The sequence below is a fragment of the Trachypithecus francoisi genome, unplaced genomic scaffold (genome assembly GCF_009764315.1).
Source record: "Trachypithecus francoisi isolate TF-2019V2 unplaced genomic scaffold, Tfra_2.0 Lachesis_group4, whole genome shotgun sequence".
In the NCBI taxonomy this organism is placed as follows: domain Eukaryota; kingdom Metazoa; phylum Chordata; class Mammalia; order Primates; family Cercopithecidae; genus Trachypithecus; species Trachypithecus francoisi.
This window is the reverse complement of record NW_022681469.1, coordinates 132,804,270-132,821,193: the sequence shown is the minus strand read 5'-3', so window position 1 is coordinate 132,821,193 and position 16,924 is coordinate 132,804,270. Positions and strand designations below refer to the sequence as shown.

Genomic DNA, 16,924 nt, shown 5'->3' with positions numbered 1-16,924 from the left:
TAATTCTCTGTACAGCAGTTTCCCCTTATCCACAGTTTCCCCTTATCCACAGTTTCACTTACCCATGGTTAACCATGATCCAAAAATACTACATAACAGTAAGATATTTGGAGAGAGCGAGAGACTATATTCACATTCACACTACACTCACCTTTATTACAGTATATTGTTATCATTGTCCTATTTTACTATTAGCTATTGTTGTCAATCTCTTACTATGCCTAATTGATAACTTCAACTTTATCATAGGTAGGTATGTATAGAAAAAAACATAGCATGTATAGGGTTCAGTACTATCTGTACCATTTGTGGTTTCAGGCATCCCCTGGGGGGCTTGGAACGTATCTCCTGCCAATAAGGAAGGACTAGTATACTACAATAAACTCTGTGGAACAAATACTTGGCAATCTCATTTTAAATGACTGAAAGATTTTCCATTCTAAGAGTGCAACATAAAGCACTTGAACCCTGTCCATGTGCTATATGACTCATGTTTACTGTAATGTGCCAATCTGGAGCAATCCTGTTATAGGCTTCTAACCACGAAGGTAAACTTTCCTAGGCCACTGCTTCATTGTAATTATTGATGAAATGCTAAAACTTTACTCACTGTTAGAGATTGCCAACAGTGACTTTTACGTGAAAAGTATTTCTATTACATAAAAGATCACTTCTGACTGGCCTTGTTGCTAAAGATTTTATTTCACCTCTCTGTCTTAAGCTTCCTACTCCACCTCTTTTGCCTCATTGGGAAGTTGCAAGTGTCCAACACAATACCTAGGATATAGTAAAGGTTTTCAAAATATGTTTAATGAAAGAATAAAAGATGAAAATCTCTAGAAGATGAAAAGATGAAAATCTCTATGCCCTCATGGTAATCTGGCTTACTATAATACTGTGTTGATTAAAGAAATTTTGTGTATGGGTGTGTGTGTGTGTGTGCGTGTTTCTCTGTCTGTTTGTCTGCATGCAGCCAGGAGGATGGTTTAGAGACCATATGTTTTACTTCTAAATGTTTTTTTTGAGGTGTTTACAGATTTTATACATTTTATTCAAATTCTAAAGGTCAAGATCCTCAGAAAATGTGTGTTTACTCTGGAGGCTAGATTTCTGGGTCAATCAAATAATTGCAAACTACATACAGATGTATCACTATTAAATGTTTTATGACTATAGTTATATATTGAAATCTCTTTTACCTGATAGGCTTATAAAAATAATGCCCAAAAGGATGCATAGTTAATGTAAAAAAAATAGTAAATTACAGAGAAACAAAAAGTAAAACTTCAAAAGTAAAAGTCTATTCCCCAGGAAAACTCACTTTTACTAATTTTGTGTGTAAAATGACACTTTTTTTCCATTTAAATAGTAACTGAAATGTGGCCAGGTGCAGTGGCTCATGCCTGTAATCCCATCTCTTTGGGATGCCGAGGTGGGTGGATCACCTGAGGTCAGGAGTTCAAGATCAGCCTGGCCAACATGGAGAAATTCCGTCTCTACCAAAACTACAAAATTGACTGGGCATGGTGGTGTATGCCTGTAATCCAAGCTACTTGGGAGGCTTAGGCAGGAGAATCACTTGAACCCAGGAGGCGGAGGTTGCGGTGCGCCAAGATCACGCCATTGCACTCCAGCCTGGGCAAAGTGAAACTCCATCTCAAAAGACAAAACAAAAAAAAAGTAACTGAAATGTGTACTTTTGGAAATGTGATCATTCTATGTCAATTTTTTAATTTATGATTTTTTAGTACAAATATAACAAAAGTATTTCCATGTCAATTAAGTATTTATTATTTTAAATAACAGCAGAGCACTGTGTTAAGAGAATGTAGGTTTAACCCGTCTCCCACTATTAGATTCTTTTTAATGTTATTAGGGAGCTCTATTGATATATGATTTATCCACAATAAACTGTACATATTTATATGTGCACATATTTGATGAGTTTGCACATATGTATATGCCATTAAACCATTACCAGAATCAAGATAATGAATATATGTCACCCCAAGAAGTTTTCTGAGCCACTTTTTAATTTCTGTTGCTCATCCCCATGGGCGCCAGCATCTCTAGGCAAACACTCATCTTTCTGTTGCTATACATTAGTTTGCATTTTCTAGAATTTTATATAAATGGAATCATACAGAATAAAAAAGAATACTTTTTGAATTATGAAATTAATTAATGTTGTAGCACATATCAGTAGCTCATTCCTTCTTATTGAGTAGTATTCCATTGTATGGATATATCACAATTTATCCTTCCCTCTGATGGATATTTGAGGTGTTTCCAATTTTTGACTATTATAAATAAAGGCACCATAAGCACTTGTATACAAATCTTTGTGTGTATGCATGCTTTCATTTCTCTTGGGTGAATACCTAGGGATAAACTAGCTAGATCATACGTTAGGAATAAATTTAACTTTTTAAAAAAATTGACAGATTTTCGGAAGTGTTTGTACCATTTTATATTTTCATCAACATTGCATAAGAGTTCTAGTTCTTCCACATTTTTGCCAACTCTTGGCATGGTTAGTGTATGAGGCCATTCTCACATGGCTATAAAGAAATACCTGAGACTGGGTAATTTCTAAAGAAAAGAGATTTCGTTGGCTTATGGTTCTGCAGGCTTTACATGAATCATGGCAGCATTTGCTTCTGGGGAGGCCTCAGGGAGCTTTTATTCATGGCGAAGGCAAAGCAGGAGCAGCTGTCTCACATGGCAGGAGCAGGAGGAAGAGAGAGGAGGGAGGCGTAACACACTTTTAAACAACCAGATCTCTTGACACTCACTATACAGTACCAAGGGGTATGGTGCTAAACCATTCATGAAAACTCCGCCCCCATGATCCAGTCACCTCCCACCAGGCCCTACCTCTAACACTGGGATAACAAGTGGACATGAGATTTGAGAGGGGACACAAATCCAAACCATATCAGTCAGTATTTTTCATTTTAGCTATTCTAGTAAATAGTAGTGGTATTTCATTTTGATTTAATTTGCATTTCCCAAATGACTAGTGGTGTTAAGTATTTTTTCATGTACTTATTTAACACCCATTTATCTTCTTTGGTGAAGTGCCTGTTAAAAACTTTTGCTCGTGTATTTATTTTTTAATTGAGTTTTTGGGACCTCTTTATCCATTCTGTATACAAGTCCCTCATTAGATAAGATTTGCAAATACTTTCTTCCAATATGTGGCTTTCTTTTCATTCTCTTGGCGGTGTCATTTGAACAGTAGAACTTTTTTATTTTGATGAAATCCAATTTATCAGTTTTTTATGGATTATATATTTTATTTAACGTCTACAAGGTATTTGCCTAACCTAAGATAAAAATCACAAGGTTTTCTCTTAATAATTTTTAGAAGTTTTATCTTCAGGTGTTACATTTAGGCCTATGACCAATTTGGAGTTAATTTTTTTATGTGATACAAAGTATGTATTGGAATTTATTTCTTTAGAAATGAATATTTCTATATATATATATGGCTATATTTCTGGACTAGATGATTATCCATTGATCTTTTTGCCTACTTTGGTGCCAGTTGCATGCTGTGTTGATTATTGTCATTTTGTAATATCTTGAAATCAGGGTCAGTAGGGTTATTCTTTCAACTTTGTTCTTTTTCAGAGTTGTTTTGGCTATTCTAGGTCCTTTGAATTTCCATATGAACTTCAGAATCAACTGTAAGTTGATATTGCATTATTTCCTGGGCTGCCGTACCACAACTGAGTGGCTTAAATACAAAGCCTCCTCCCCCCGAAAAAAAAATGTTCTCTAACAGTTTTGGCGGCTAGATATCTGAGATCAAGGTGTCAGTGGGGACATGCTCTCTCTGAAGGCTCTAGGGGAGGATCAATCCTTTCTTCTCTCCTAGCTGCCGGTGGTTGCTGAAAGTCCTTGGGGTTCCTTGGCTTGCAGATACATCACTCCAGTATGCACCTTGGTCATCACATGCCATTTTCCCTGTGTGTCTGTGTGCTCTGTGTCTTCACATGGCATTCTTCTTGCCTCTACATATCCAAATTTTCCTCTTCTTACAGGGCCACCAGTCACTGGATTAGGACCCACTCTAATCAGTATGACCTCATCTTTATTTTATTATATTGGTTCAGACCCTGTTGTCAATTATGGACACACTTACGGGTTCCAGATAGGCATGAAATTTGGGCGGGGGGTACTACTCAAAGCAGTATAGATATTGAATCATGTTGTACTGAGTCTATAGATCAATGATATCTGAGTCATCTGATGCATAGACACAATATATCTCTCCCTTTATTAATGATCTTCTCTAATTTCTCTCTGCCATGTTTTACAGTTTGCAATGTACAGACATTACACATCTTTTGTTGGATTTATCCCTAAGTATCTTATATTTTTATTGTTATTATAATCTTGTTTTCAAATTTGTTTTTTCTGGATGTTCACACTATTATCTCTAAGTACAACTGATTTTTGTATATTGATGCTGTATCTGCAGTTTTGGTAAACTGAATTATTAGTTTCGATAACTTTTTTGTAGATTTCATTGCATTTTTCTCTATATATTATCATATCTTTTATGGATAAAGGAAGTTTACTTCTTTTTTTTTTTTTTTTTTTGAGACGGAGTCTCGCTCTGCCGCCCAGGCTGGAGTGCTGTGGCCAGATCTCAGCTCACTGCAAGCTCCGCCTCCCGGGTTCACGCCATTCTCCTGCCTCAGCCTCCCGAGTAGCTGGGACTACAGGCGCCCGCCACCTCGCCCGGCTAATTTTTTTGTATTTTTTTGTAGAGACGGGGTTTCACCGTGTTAGCCAGGATGGTCTCGATCTCCTGACCTCGTGATCCACCCGTCTCGGCCTCCCAAAGTGCTGGGATTACAGGCTTGAGCCACCGCGCCCGGCCGGAAGTTTACTTCTCTCTTTGCAGTCTAGGTGCCTTTTATTTATTTTTCCTACCTTATTTCATTCTTGTACCACCAGAAAAATATTGAGTAAAAGTAGTAAAGCAGTCATCCTTGTCTTGATCTTAGAGGAAGAACACGTAGTATTTCACTTTTGAACACAGTGTTTGTTACTTGTAGGTTTCATTAGCTGGCTTTTGTCATTTCCATTCAGGTTTCTAATTTCCACTTTGATTTCTTTTTTGACTTAATAGGTTATTTAGAAGAGTATTATTTGTGGATTTTGCAGAGATCATTCTGGATGATTAAAATATTTGTGGATTTTCTAGAGACCATTCTGTTAACGATTTCCAATTTAATTCCAGTGGAGTCAGAGACCATACTTTGTGTGACTTGAATGTTTTTAAATTAATTGAAGGCAGAAGTGATTCAGTGACAGTTTTTTCACGTGGGACACATGGGGTCTTAAAACAGAAGATAGACTGCCAGGGAGAGGAAGAAGGCTACATCTCACTTGATGAGGCCACTAGGACAAGAGTGGACTGAGTATGCATATGGCAGCCACCTTCATGCTGTGCTCTGGAAAAGGGCAAGTTTTTATTAAACTTTTATTTCAAGTTCATGGGTACAAGTGCAGGTTTGTTACATAAGATAAACTTGTGTCATGGGCCTTGTTGTACAGATCATTTCCTCACCCAGGTATTAAGCCTAGTACCCATTAGCTGTTTTTTCTGATCCTCTCCCTCCTCCTACCTTCCACTTCCAATAGGCCCCAGTATGTGTTGTTTCCCTCTATGTATCCATGTTTTCTCAACCTTTAGCTCTCACTTGTGAGAACATGTGGTGTTTGGTTTTCCGTTCCTGTGTTAGTTTGCTAAGGATAATGGCCTCCAACTTCATCCATGTCCCTGCAAAGGACATGATCTCATTCTTTTTATGGCTGCAAAGTATTCCATGGTGTGTGTGTGTGTGTGTGTGTGTGTGTGTGTGTGTGTATCACGTTTACTTTACCCAGGCTTTCATTGATAGGTAGTTAGGTTGATTCCATGTCTTTGCTGTTGTGAATATTGCTTCAATGCACACACACATGCATAGGTCTTTTTTTGTTATTATTATACTTTAAGTTATAGGGTACATGTGCACAATGTGCAGGTTTGTTGCATATGTATACATGTGCCATGTTGGTGTGCTGTACCCATTAACTCATCATTTACATTAGGTATATCTCCTAATGCTATCCCTCCCTCCTCCCCCAGCCCCACGACAGGCCCCAGTGTGTGATGTTTCCCTTCCTGTGTCCAAGTGTTCTCATTGTTCAATTCCCACCTATGAGTGAGAACATGCAGTGTTTGGTTTTTTGTCCTTGCAACAGTTTGCTGAGAATGATGGTTTCCAGCTTCATCCATGTCCCTACAAAGGACATGAACTCGTCCTTTTTTATGGCTGCATAGTATTCCATGGTGTATATGTGCCACATTTTCTTAATCCAGTCTATCATTGATGGACATTTGGGTTGGTTCCAAGTCTTTGCTATTGTGAATAGTACCACAATAAACATACGTGTACATGTGTCTTTATAGCAGCATGATTTATAATCCTTTGGGTATATACCCAGTAATGCGATGGCTGGGTCAAATGGTATTTCTAGTTCTAGATCCTTGAGGAATCGCCACACTGTCTTCCACAATGGCTGAACTAGTTTACAGTCCCACCAACAGTGTAAAAGTGTTCCTATTTCTCCACATCCTCTCCAGCACCTGTTGTTTCCTGACTTTTTAATGATCGCCATTCTAACTGGTGTGAGATGGCATCTCATTGTGGTTTTGATTTGCATTTCTCTGATGGCCAGTGATGATGAGCATTTTTTCGTGTGTCTGTTGGCTGCATAAATGTCTTCTTTTGAGAAGTGTCTGTTCATATCCTTTGCCCAGTTTTTGATGGGATTGTTTGTTTTTTTCTTGTAAATTTGTTTGAGTTCTTTGTAGATTCTGGATATTAGCCCTTTGTCAGATAAGTGGATAGCAAAAATGTTCTCCCGTTCTGTAGGTTGCCTGTTCACTCTGATGGTAGTTTCTTTTGCCATGCAGAAGCTATTTAGTTTAATTAGATCCCATTTGTCAATTTTGGCTTTTGTTGCCATTGCTTTTGGTGTTTTAGACATGAAGTCCTTGTCCATGCCCATGTCCTGAATGGTATTGCGTAGGTTTTCTTCTAGGGTTTTTATGGTTTTAGGTTAACATTTAAGTCTTTAATCCATCTTGAATTAATTTTTGTATAAAGTGTAAGGAAATGATCCAGTTTCAGCTTTCTACATATGGCTAGCCAGTTTTCATACCACCATTTATTAAATAGGGAATCTTTTCCCCATTTCTTGTTTTTGTCAGGTTTGTCAAAGATCAGATTGTTATAAGATGTGTGGCATTATTTCTGAGGTCTCTGTTCTGTTCCATTGGTCTATATCTCTGTTTTGGTACCAGTACCATGCTGTTTTGGTTACTGTAGCCTTGTAGTATAGTTTGAAGTCAGGTAGCATGATGCCTCCAGCTTTGTTCTTTTTGCTTAGGATTGACTTGGCAATACAGGCTCTTTTTTGGTTCCATGTGGACTTTAAAGTAGTTTTTTCCAATTCTGTGAAGAAAGTCATTGGTAGCTTGATGGGGATGGCATTGAATCTATAAATTACCTTGGGCAGTATGGCCATTTTCATGATATTGATTCTTCCTATCCGTGAGCATGGTATGTTCTTCCATTTGTTTGTGTCCTCTTTTATTTTGTTGAGCAGTGGTTTGTAGTTCTCCTTGAAGAGGTCCTTCACATCCCCTGTAAGCTGGATTCCTAGGTATTTTATTCTCTTTGAAGCAATTGTGAATGGGAGTTCACTCATGATTTGGCTCTCTGTTTGTCTGTTATCAGTGTATAAGAATGTTTGTGATTTTTTGCACATTGATTTTGTATTCTAAGACTTTGCTGAAGTTGCTTATCAGCTTAAGGAGATTTTGGGCTGAGACAATGGGGTTTTCTAAATATACAATCATGTCATCTGCAAACAGGGACAGTTTGACTTCCTCTTTTCATAATTGAATACACTTTATTTCTTTCTCCTGCCTTATTGCCCTGGCCAGAACTTCCAACACTATATTGAATAGGAGTGGTGAGAGAGGACATCCCTGTCTTGTGCCAGTTTTCAAAGGGAATACTTCCAGTTTTTGCCTATTCAGTATGATATTGGCTGTGGGTTTGTCATAAATAGCTCTTATTATTTTGAGATACATCCCATCAATACCTAATTTATTGAGAGTTTTTAGCATGAAGGGCTGTTGAATTTTGTCAAAGGCCTTTTCTGCATCTGTTGAGATAATCATGTGGTTTTTGTCTTTGGTTCTGTTTATATGATGGATTACTTTTATTGATTTTCATATATTGAACCGGCCTTGCATCCCAGGGATGAAGCCCGCTTGATCATGATGGATAAGCTTTTTGATGTGCTGCTAGATTCGGTTTGCCAGTATTTTATTGAAGATTTTTGCATCAATGTTCATCAGGGATATTGGTCTAAAATTCTCTTTTTTTGTTGTGTCTCTGCCAGGCTTTGGTATCAGGATGTTGTTGGCCTCATAAAATGAGTCAGGGAGGATTCCCTCTTTTCTGATTGATCGGAATAGTTTCAGAAGGAATGGTACCAGCTCCTCCTTGTACCTCTGGTAGAATTTGGCTGTGAATCAGTCTGGTCCTGGACTGTTTTTGGTTGGTAGACTATTAATTATTGCATCAATTTCAGAGCCTGTTATTGGTCTATTTAGGGATTCAACTTCTTCCTGGTTTAGTCTTGGGAGAGTGTATGTGTCCAGGAATTTATCCATTTCTTCTAGGTTTTCTAGTTTATTTGCATAGAGGTGTTTATAGTATTCTCTGATGGTAATTTGTATTTCTGTGGGATCGGTGATGATATCCCCTTTATTATTTTTGATTGCGTCTATTTGATTCTTCTCTCTTTTCTTCTTTATTAGTCTTGCTAGTGAGCTATCAATTTTGTTGATCTTTTCAAAAAAACCAGCTCCTGGATTCACTGATTTTTTGAACGGTTTCTTGTGTCTCTATCTCTTTCAGTTCTGCTCTGATCTTAGTTATTTCTTGCCTTCTGCTAGCTTTTGAATGTGTTCACTCTAACTTCTCTAGTTTTTTTAATTGTGATGTTAGAGTGTCAATTTTAGGTCTTTCCTGCTTTCTCCTGTGGGCATTTAGTGCTATGAATTTCCCTCTACACATTGCTTTAAATGTGTCCTAGAGATTCTGGTATGTTGTGTCTTTGTTCTCATTGGTTTCAAAGAACATCTTTATTTCTGCCTTCATTTCGTTACATACCCAGTAGTCATTCAGGAGCAGGTTGTTCAGTTTCCATGTAGTTGAGTGGTTTTGAGTGAGTTTCTTAATCCTGAGTTCTACTTTGATTGTGCTGTGGTCTGAGAGACAGTTTGTTATAATTTCTGTTCTTTTACATTTGCTGAGGAGCTTTTTACTTCCAACTATTTGGTCAGTTTTGGAATAAGTGTGATGTGGTGCTGAGAAGAACGTATATTCTGTTGATTTGAGGTGGAGAGTTCTGTAGATGTCTATTAGGTCCGTTTGGTGCAGAACTGAGTTCAATTCCTAGATATCCTTGTTAACTTTCTGTCTCATTGATCTGTCTAATGTTGACAGTGGGGTGTTATAGTCTCCCGTTATTATTGTGTGGGGGTCTAAGTCTCTTTGTAGGTCTCTAAGGACTCGCTTTATGAATCTGGGCACTCCTGATTTGGCCCGTATATATTTAGGATAGTTAGCTCTTCTTGTTGAATTGATCTCTTTACCACTATGTAATGGCCTTCTTTGTCTCTTTTGATCTTTGTTGGTTTAAAGTCTGTTTTATCAGAGACTTGGATTGCAACCCCTACCAGTTTTTTGTTTGCCATTTGCTTGGCAGATCTTCCTTCATCCCTTTATTTTGAGCCTATATGTGTCTCTGCATGTGAGATGGGTCTCCTGAATACAGCACACTGATGGGTCTTGACTCTTTATCCAGTTTGCCAGTCTGTCTTTTAATTGGAGCATTCAGCCCATTTATATTTAAGGTTAATATTGTTATGTGTGAATTTGATCCGTCATTATGATGTTAGCTGGTCATTTTCCTCATTAGTTGATGCAGTTTCTTCCTGGCATTGATAGTCATTACAATTTGGCATGTTTTTGCAGTGGCTGGTACCGGTTGTTCCTTTCCATGTTTAGTGCTTCCTTCAGGAGCTCTTGTAGGGCAGCCTAGTGGTGACAAAATCTCTCAGCATTTGCTTGTCTGTACAGGATTTTATTTCTCCTTCACTTATGAAGCTTAGTTTGGCTGGATATGAAATTCTGGGTTGAAAATTCTTTTCTTTAAGAATGTTGAATATTGTCCCCCACTCTCTTCTGGCTTGTAGAGTTTGTGCCAAGAGATCTGCTATTAGTCTGATGGGCTTCCCTTTGTGGATAACCCGACATTTCTCTCTGGCTGCCCTTAACATTTTTTCCTTCATTTCAACTTTGGTGAATCTGACAATTATGTGTCTTGGAGTTGCTCTTCTCAAGGAGTATGTTTGTGGTGTTCTCTGTGTTTCCTGAATTTGAATGTTTGCCTGCCTTGCTACGTTGGGGATGTTCTCCGGATAATATCCTGCAGAGTGTTTTCCAAATGACCAGCTCCATCAGGTCATTTAAGGACTTCTCTACACTGGTTATTTGAGTTAGCCATTCGTTTAATCTTTTTTCAAGGTTTTTAGCTTCTTTACGATGGGTTCCAACTTCCTCCTTTAGCTCGGAGAAGTTTGAACATCTGACGACTTCTCTCAACTTGTCAAAGTCATTCTCCATCCAGCTTTGTTCCGTTGTTGGTGAGGAGCTGTGTTCCTTTGGAGGGGGAGAGGTGCTCTGATTTTTAGAATTTTCAGCTTTTCTGTTCTGTTTTTTCCCCCTCTTTGTGATTTTATCTACCTTTGGTCTTTGGTAATGGTGATGCACAGATGGGGTTTTGGTGTGGATGTCCTTTCTGTTTGTTAGTTTTCCTTCTAACAGTCAGGACTCTCAGCTGCAGGTCTGTTGGAGTTTGCCTGAGGTCCACTCCAGACCGTTTGCCTGGGTATCAGCAGTGGAGGCCTCAGAACAGCAAATATTGCTGAACAGCAAATGTTGCTGCCTGATTGTTCCTCTGGAAGCTTCGTCTCAGGGGGGTACCTAGCCATGTGAGGTGTCAGTCTGCCTCTACTGTGGGGTGCCTCCCAGTTAGGCTACTCAGGGGTCAGGGACCCACTTGAGGAGGCAGTCTGTCTGTTCTCAGATCTCAAACTCCGTGCTGGGAGAACCACTACTCTCTTCAAAGCTGTCAGACAGGGACATTTAAGTCTGCAGAGGTTTCTGCTGCCTTTTGTTTGGCTATGCCCTGCCCCCAGAGGTGGAGTCTACAGAGGCAGGCAGGCCTCCTTGAGCTGCATTGGGTTCCACCCAGTTCCAGCTACCCGACCACTTTGTTTACCTACTCAAGCCTCAGCAGTGGTGGGCGCCCCTCCCCTAGGCTCATTGCCACCTTGCAGTTTGATCTCAGACTGCTGTCCTAGCAATGAACAAGGCTCCATGGGCATGGGACCCTCTGAGCCAGGCGCAGGATATAATCTCCTGCTGTGCCATTTGGAAAAGCACAGTATTAGGTTGGGAGTGACCTGATTTTCCAGGTGCCATCTGTCACAGCTTCCCTTGGCTAGGAAAGGGAATTCCCTGACCCCTTGCGCTTCCCAGGTGAGGCGATGCCTCTCTGTGCTTCAGCTCACACTCGGTTGGCTGCACCCACTGTCCTGCACCCACTGTCCCACAAGCACCAGTGAGATGAACCTGGTACCTCAGTTGGAAATGCAGAAATCACCCGTCTTCTGCGGTCCTCACGCTGGGATCTGTAGACTGGAGCTGTTCCTATTCGGACATCTTGGAACCCCCATGTATGTCTTTATAGTAAAGTTATACTGGGAACTTTTTAGCATTGTCTCTGGTGTCTGTGCAAGAAAGAGGTTCCATTTTGTTTTTTGTTCATTTGTTTGTTTGTTTTTAGTAATAAAATCACAGATGGGGCCTTTAAAAAAGAATTAGTTGAGACCTATTTAATGCCTTAGAATACTGCTTATCATGTTACATTTCCATGTACACTTGAATAGAATTTATATTCTGCTGTTGTTGGACAGAATGTTATAAGTATAAATTAGGTCAAATTTAGTCATAGTGTTATCTAAATCTTTTATACCATTGCTCATTTTCTCTCCATTTGTTCTTTCAATTATTGAAAGAGGAACATTGAAGTCTTTCCTATAAAAGTGTGTGTGCTTTTTAATTTTTTTTTTTTTTACAGCTCTCTTGGTTTTTGCTTTATGTTGAAGCTGTGTAATTGAGTGCATAAATGTTTAGGCAATGATCCTCTTTATCCATGATAATATTCTTTGATTTGAAATCTACTTTTCTTTGTTAATGTAATTATTACAGCTTTTTTTTTGTTAGATTGGCATGGTGTATCCTTTATATCCTTTTACTTTGAACCTATTTGTGTCTACATATTTCAAATTAGTTTCTTCTGTACAGTATCTAGTTGGGTCTTGCTTTTCTGTATAATTAGATAATCTATGCCTTTTAATTGCATGATTTAGACCATTTTCATTTAAGGTTATTATTCATATGATGAAGTTTAACTCTAGCACATTGATCACTTGTTTTCCATTTTCTCCCTGCTCATTTAACCTTCTTGTTCTGCTTTCTTTTGTCTTAATTGAACATTTTTATTATTATCTTTAATTTTCTTTATTTGCTTATAGCTATAACATTGTTTTGTCATTTTAGTGGTTACTTTAGGGTTTTAGTATACATTTTAATTTATCACAGTCTAACTTTCAATTATATAAAGTCATTTAAGGTACAATATAAAAATCTAATAATAATATACTCTCATTTCCCCACTTCTGTTTTTGTGCAATTTTTTTCATGGGTTTTATTTTATCTACATCATAAACTTCACATTACTTTGTTATGATTTTTGTATAAGCAGCCAATTATCTTTTTAAAAGATTTAAATAATAAAAACTCACATATAGCTACCTAGGCAGTTAGTATTTCTGGTTCTCCTCCTTTATGTAGACGCATATTTCTGTTATCGTTTTCCCTTGCCTGAAAGATAGCTTTCACATCAGTTGTAGTGTGTATATAAGGGTGATGTGTTCTTCCTGATTTTGTTTGTCTGAAAATCTTCATTGAATTTTTATTTTAAAAAGTATTATCAAGAGGCATAGAATTCTAAGTTGACAGTTTCTTTTTCTTAGTACTTTCCTCACTGTCTTTTAGCTTCATTATTTCTGGTGAGAAATCTACTGCTACCCTCATGTTGTTCCTCTGTCAGTGAAATGTCTTCTTTTCTCTGGTTCTTTTTATGAATTTGTCTTTAACCCTGATTAGAAACTTACGTTATGATTGGCCCACATGTGCTGCATGTGTCTCATTCTTTTCGGACTAGCAGCTACGCAAGGCTGTACTTTTCATGGTGAATGGCAGGAATGCAAACCAACCAACCAACTATGAAAGCACATTTCCAACCTTTGTTTGCATTACATTAACTAATATCCATTAGCTAAAGCATGACATATGGTCAACCCCACATAAGGCTTGGGGAAGTAAAATCCATCTATCAAGAAGCCGTGGCAAGGCTAGGCATACAGATTATGCTCAAATTGCACATCTGCACTGGAAGAGGTCCAGTACCTTGCTAATAAACTTAGATGTCCCAAGTAGAAGACACCTCATGAAACATAGCACAGATTATTACAATTGGCAATATTTTCCTATTGGAAGATTTTTCCCCACTGTGGTTTCCACAGCTGGTCTCCTTTCTTAGGAGCACATTCCAAGTCACTCCTTGTAGATTTCTGATGGTAAAGCAGTACTCATGATCAAGTTCCCAAAAAGCTAAGAATGTTGAGACCATACCATATGTACTCTAATTGTGATGAAGGTGTACACGATTCATTTGTCTTGTTAAGGAAAATTGTACTTTACTGTGTTTCAACATGTAGTGACAGAGTTGTGAGTACATTCCTGCCCTTTTAAGAAAGAATACTACGTAAGCAGGCAAAATCCTTTTGCTATTTTTGTAGCTTTACCAGAATATTCTTTGACATGAGTACCTTAAGGGATAATTCTCAAGATTAAGAGGGCAAAGCTAAGTAGAAGCTGAGTCTGAAAAAAACAGCTACATATTTTGAAGGCAGTCAAATTGGCATTATGGATATTTGATGACAGTAATTTTATGTATTCACATGTTGTATTAGTCCATTTTCACACTGCTAGAAAGAATTACCTGAGACTGGGTCATTTATAAAGAAAAAGGTTTAATTAACTCACAGTTCTGCATGACTGGGGAGGCCTCCAGAAACTTTCAATCATGGCAGAAGGTGAAAGGGAAGCAGGTGAAAGGCAGGTTAAATAGTGGCAGGAGAGAGACAGCAAGTGGGGAAGTGCCACACTTTAAAACCATCAACTCTCACAAGAACTCACTCACTATTGTGAGAACAACATCGGGGAAACTACCCCCATGATCCAGTCACCTCCCACCAGGTCCCTCCCTTCACACATGGTGATTACAATTTGAGATGATATTTGGGTGGGGACACAGAGCCAAACCATAATCACATGTATGCATTATTGCTAATGGTAATCAATAACATTAGCTTCCATTTCCATTTTGAGTATTTCCTAGCTATTATGTACATATGCATTTATCATCTTTATTACTCATGGTAATCCTATTAGGTCTTATTAATTTTTATTCACGAAGAAACCGAGGCTCAGAAAAGCTCAATTAATTGGCCAGGGAGAGTGGTAAAATTGGGGTATAAACACAGATTGATCTCAATCAAAGTCTGAGCATAGCCCATTGTAGTCTGATGCCTCATTTCATCCTTCATCTCTAAATTCCCATTTGAGCTTCCTTAAGGGGATTCATTCGGCTTAAAGGGAAATAATGAATATATTCACATGACCTAAAATTTTGTGGAGAACTTGCAGAACTTTGAGAATTCCTCTGCGGATTCTTGGGGTTCCTAATTGAAAAACTTGGGTCTGGGGCATCATCGGCAGCCTGGCAGGCCTTGGAGTCAGAGGTACCAACTGCAGTCTTACCTCTGCTGCATGGCAGCTGGGGGCCATGACAACAGATCACCATTCAGCCAATTCTATTCATTCTCCCAAATGGGGAATTGCTGCCATCTCTCCCTCAATTTTTTGTAAGGATTACATTTGAAAAGGCAAGTACAATGCAGTTTGGAGAACATGGCAAGATAAATGCTTTAAAGGCAATAAAGTGTTGTCAATATTAGACTGCACCAAAGTGTGTTGTTAACTTGAGGTAATGTCCATATGTGTAAAGTTCTTCGAACAGTGCCTATCATATTCCAAGTAGAATACATTTACTAAATTTTAAAAATATAATTTGTACCAACATAAAAGTTGGGGAAAAACAAAGCTTACGCAGATTTTGAATAGGAAATCGGTTGATAGTTTTGTGATTGTAATTAGTAAAGAAAGTAGAGCTCTCAGAAGGGCATTATCCTTGTGAATTTTTTTTAAAAGTATATATGGGGAGTTACTATGCTGCAAAATAGAAAACACAAGGCTAATAGCATGATGTATTAGAAGCTTTCTTCTGCAATGAGTACGGATATGCTAAGGAAAATATTTAGGTTATACCACTTCACTGTTCTTTCTTTCTTTCTTTTTTATTTTTGGGAGGGAATGGAGCCTCGGTCCATCACCCATGCTAGAATGCAGTGGCAAGATCTCAGCTCACTGCAACATTCGCCTCCCAGGTTCAAGTGATTCTCCTGCCTTAGCCTCCCAAGTAGCTGGGACTATAGGCATGCACCACCATGCCCAACTAATTTTTCTTTTTTCTTTTCTTTTCTTTTTTTTTTTTTGCATTTTTACTAGAGACAGGGTTTCACCATGTTAGCCAGGATGGTCTTGATCTCTTGACCTCCTGATCCGCCCACCTTGGCCTCCCAAAGTGCTGGGATTACAGGCGTGAGCCACTTGTCTGGCCCTCACTTTTCATACATTTCTCAGTTTTTAGTGTCTGTGATGAATATTAATTAAAATAACTCCTGTTCTTCAAAAATGTGTCTACAAAAATCTGTTTTTATGTAATACTTTGCCATTGGTTTGACATTTCAATTTCTAGGCAACAGAGTTTTTTTTTTTAAAGAATTTTATATTGAATGCTAAACACATATAATTTAAATTGTATGGAAACTGACCCCAACTCCCTTTTCTGTGTTATACTTTATGGGACTTTGTCTTAGCCTGGCCCTTTACTGTGTAACTTAAGTCTGGGTTATGCCGATTTCAAGCCCACATTGTTTTCATGTGTTATGATACCAGAAATAAATGAACAAATGATAATGTTTAGTATTATAGTTTTTTTTATTATCAGAGCAGGACTTTTGTCCTGTGTCTTATTTGGCTTACCTTCTTTCTAATTCAAAAATATTATTAATGGGAGCTCATTTTGCAGCAAATGTTGGGAGGCATGGCTGTCTCCTCTCTCCCTCCCATTCACCCTCACTCATACACATACACAATTGAAACTAACAATACTATGGATGAAGACTGGATCAAGTGATTACCAAATCAAGGGATAGGGTGCCAATGAGGGAATGAGGCAGTTGGGATGTGGTCACAGTGGCACCCTCCTTTTAAAATTTTAGCTTCCCAGAAGAACATCAACAGTATTGCTGTAGTAAGTCCAGATCTTGACCCATTTTATCGATTGGGTTATCTGTAATTTCTTGATCTGAGTTCTCTGAGCTGACAGAAGAGACTCCTTGCATCTTGGTACATTAGGATACATCCTTGGAACATTCTCTTTGTTGACTGGGCTTGGAGCTAGACAAAGGACAAGAGCTAGAGCCTGGAATACATTCCAGGGCAACTTAGGTTATACTTGG

The 16,924-nt window shown here is 38.3% G+C and overlaps 1 protein-coding gene across 4 annotated transcripts in view; it reads left to right on the top strand.

Moving 5' to 3' along the window:
• AMPH (amphiphysin) overlaps positions 1-16,924 on the top strand; it is a 247,059-nt gene that overhangs the window by 175,147 nt on the left and 54,988 nt on the right. The gene's annotated exons all lie outside the window — the stretch shown is intronic.